Source organism: Marmota marmota, unplaced genomic scaffold, assembly GCF_001458135.2.
Source record: "Marmota marmota marmota unplaced genomic scaffold, marMar, whole genome shotgun sequence".
In the NCBI taxonomy this organism is placed as follows: Eukaryota; Metazoa; Chordata; class Mammalia; order Rodentia; family Sciuridae; genus Marmota; species Marmota marmota.
In genome coordinates, this window is record NW_026000174.1 from 19,102,364 (window position 1) to 19,106,822 (window position 4,459).

The following is a 4,459-nucleotide window of genomic DNA, read 5'->3' on the forward strand; positions in this document are numbered from 1 at the left end:
GATCTTCCAAACAAAAGTTGAATAAGGAAACTATAGAACTCAATAACACTATTAATAACCTAGACCTAATTGACATATATAGAGTATACCACCCAACATCAAGCAGTTACACTTTTTTCTCAGCAGCACATGGATCCTTCTCAAAAATAGATCATATATTATGTCACAGGGCAACTCTTAGACAATATAAAGGAGTAGAGATAATACCATGCATCTTATCTGATCATAATGGAATGAAACTGAAAATCAACGATAAAAGAAGGAAGGAAAAAGCATACATCACTTGGAGAATGAACAATAGGTTACTGAATGATCAATGGGTTATAGAAGACATCAAGGAGGAAATTAAAAAATTCTTAGAGATAAATGAAAACACAGACACAACATATCGGAATCTATGGGACACATTGAAAGCAGTTCTAAGAGGAAAATTCATTGCTTGGAGTTCATTCCTTAAAAAAAGAAAAAACCAACAAATAAATGATCTCATACTTCATCTCAAAATCCTAGAAAAAGAAGAGCAAAACAACAGCAAAAGAAGTAGAAGGCAAGAAATAATTAAAATCAGAGCTGAAATTAATGAAATCGAAACAAAAGAAACAATTGAAAAAATTGACAAAACTAAAAGTTGGTTCTTTGAAAAAATAAACAAAATCGACAGACCCTTAGCCATGCTAGCGAAGAGAAGAAGAGAGAGAACTCAAATTACTAGCATACGGGATGAAAAAGGCAATATCACAACAGACACTTCAGAAATACAGAAGATAATCAAAAACTATTTTGAATCCTTATACTCCAATAAATTAGAAGATAGTGAAGGCATAGATAAATTTCTTAAGTCATATGATCTGCCCAGATTGAGTCAGGAGGATATAGACAACCTAAACAGACCAATATCAATTGAGGAAATAGAAGAAACCATCAAAAGACTACCAACTAAGAAAAGCCCAGGACCGGATGGGTATACAGCAGAATTTTACAAAACCTTTAAAGAAGAACTAATACCAATACTTTTCAAGCTACTTCAGGAAATAGAAAAGGAGGGAGAACTTCCAAATTCATTCTATGAGGCCAACATCACCCTGATACCTAAACCAGACAAAGACACTTCAAAGAAAGAAAACTACAGACCAATATCTCTAATGAACCTAGATGCAAAAATCCTCAATAAAATTCTGGCGAATCGGATACAAAAACATATCAAAAAAATTGTGCACCATGATCAAGTAGGATTCATCCCTGGGATGCAAGGCTGGTTCAATATACGGAAATCAATAAATGTTATTCACCACATCAATAGACTTAAAAATAAGAACCATATGATCATCTCGATAGATGCGGAAAAAGCATTCGACAAAGTACAGCATCCCTTTATGTTCAAAACTCTAGAAAAACTAGGGATAACAGGAACATACCTCAATATTGTAAAAGCAATCTATGCTAAGCCTCAGGCTAGCATCATTCTGAATGGAGAAAAACTGAAGGCATTCCCTCTAAAATCTGGAACAAGACAGGGATGCCCTCTCTCTCCACTTCTGTTCAACATAGTTCTCGAAACACTGGCCAGAGCAATTAGACAGACGAAAGAAATTAAAGGCATCAAAATAGGAAAAGAAGAACTTAAATTATCACTATTTGCAGATGATATGATTCTATACCTAGCAGACCCAAAAGGCTCTACAAAGAAACTATTAGAGCTAATAAATGAATTCAGCAAAGTGGCAGGATATAAAATCAACACGCATAAATCAAAGGCATTCCTGTATATCAGCGACAAATCCTCTGAAATGGAAATGAGGACAACCACTCCATTCACAATATCTTCAAAAAAAATAAAATACTTGGGAATCAACCTAACAAAAGAGGTGAAAGACTTATACAATGAAAACTACAGAACCCTAAAGAGAGAAATAGAAGAAGATCTTAGAAGATGGAAAAATATACCCTGTTCATGGATAGGCAGAACTAACATCATCAAAATGGCGATATTACCAAAAGTTCTCTATAGGTTTAATGCAATGCCAATCAAAATCCCAACGGCATTTCTTGTAGAAATAGAGAAAGCAATCATGAAATTCATATGGAAAAATAAAAGACCCAGAATAGCAAAAACAATGCTAAGCAGGAAGTGTGAATCAGGCGGTATAGCGATACCAGACTTCAAACTATACTACAGAGCAATAGTAACAAAAACAGCATGGTACTGGTACCAAAACAGGCGGGTGGACCAATGGTACAGAATAGAGGACACAGAAACCAATCCACAAAACTACAACTATCTTATATTTGATAAAGGGGCTAAAAGCATGCAATGGAGGAAGGATAGCATCTTCAACAAATGGTGCTGGGAAAACTGGAAATCCATATGCAACAAAATGAAACTGAATCCCCTCCTCTCGCCATGCACAAAAGTTAACTCAAAGTGGATCAAGGAGCTAGATATCAAATCAGAGACTCTGCGTCTGATAGAAGAAAAAGTTGGCTCCGATCTACATATTGTGGGGTCGGGCTCCAAATTCCTTAATAGGACACCCATAGCACAAGAGTTAATAACAAGAATCAACAAATGGGACTTACTTAAACTAAAAAGTTTTTTCTCAGCAAGAGAAACAATAAGAGAGGTAAATAGGGAGCCTACATCCTGGGAACAAATTTTTACTCCTCACACTTCAGATAGAGCCCTAATATCCAGAGTATACAAAGAACTCAAAAAATTAGACAATAAGATAACAAATAACCCAATCAACAAATGGGCCAAGGACCTGAACAGACACTTCTCAGAGGAGGACATACAATCAATCAACAAGTACATGAAAAAATGCTCACCATCTCTAGCAGTCAGAGAAATGCAAATCAAAACCACCCTAAGATACCATCTCACTCCAGTAAGATTGGCAGCCATTATGAAGTCAAACAACAACAAGTGCTGGCGAGGATGTGGGGAAAAGGGTACACTTGTACATTGCTGGTGGGACTGCAAATTGGTGCGGCCAATTTGGAAAGCAGTATGGAGATTCCTGGGAAAGCTGGGAATGGAACCACCATTTGACCCAGCTATTGCCCTTCTCGGACTATTCCCTGAAGACCTTAAAAGAGCGTACTACAGGGATACTGCCACATCGATGTTCATAGCAGCACAATTCACAATAGCTAGACTGTGGAACCAACCCAGATGCCCTTCAATAGATGAATGGATAAAAAAAAAATGTGGCATTTATACACAATGGAGTATTACACAGCACTAAAAAATGACAAAATCATGGAATTTGCAGGGAAATGGATGGTACTAGAGCAGATTATGCTAAGTGAAGGTAGCCAATCCCTAAAAAACAAATGCCAAATGTTTTCTTTGATATAATGAGAGCAACTAAGAACAGAGCAGGGAGGAAGAGCAGGAGGAAAAGATTAACAGAGACATGAGGTGGGAGGGAAAGGTAGAGAAAAGGGAAATTGCATGGAAATGGAAGGAGACCCTCATTGTTATACAAAGTTACATATAAGAGGTTATGAGGGGAATGGGAAAAAAACAAGGAGAGAAATGAATTACAGTAGATGGGGTAGAGAGAGAAGATGGGAGGGGAGGGGGGAAATAGAAAAAAAAAGAAAGTAGAGGATAGGAAAGGTAGTAGAATACATCAGTTTCTAATATGGCATTATGTAAAAATGTGGATGTGTAAGCAATGTGATTCTGCAATCTGTATTTGGGGTAAAAATGGGAGTTCATAACCCACTTGAATCTAATGTATGAAATATGATATGTCAAGAGTTTTGTAATGTTTTGAACAACCAATAAAAAAATTAACAATATTGAGAATGAATTAACAATATTAATATTATATTAACAATATTAAGTCTTCCAATACATGAACATAGATATCTTTCCCTTTACTTAGGTTATCTTTTGTAATTTTTTAGTAATTTTTTTGTTGTTTTCATAGTATAAGTTTTGTACTTTATTAAATTTGTGTAAAAATATTTTTTTCATTTTTTTTTTGCCATTGTAAATGTAACTGCCCTTTTAATTTCACTTTTGGATAATGTTACAGTTTAAATATGAGGTGTCCCCCAAAACTGCATGTGTGAGAAAATGCAAGAAATTTCACAGGTGAAATGATTGGGTTATGAAAGCCTTAATCTAATCAGTGCATTTATACACTATAGAGATTTACTGGACAGTAACTATAGACAGGTAGGGTGTGGCTAAAGGGGGTAGTCACTGGGGATGTGCCCTTGGGGTTTATATTTTGTCACTGGTGAGTGGAACTCCCTCTTTCTGCTTCCTGATTGCCATGCCCTGAGCTGCTTTCCTCCTCTATACTCTTCTGCCATGATGCTCTGCCTCACCTTGAGTACAGAGCAATGGAGTTGGCCATTTATGGGCAGAGACCTCTGAAACCATGAGCATCAAATAAATTTTCCTCCTCTAAAATTGTTCATATCAGGTCTTTTGGTTATAGCA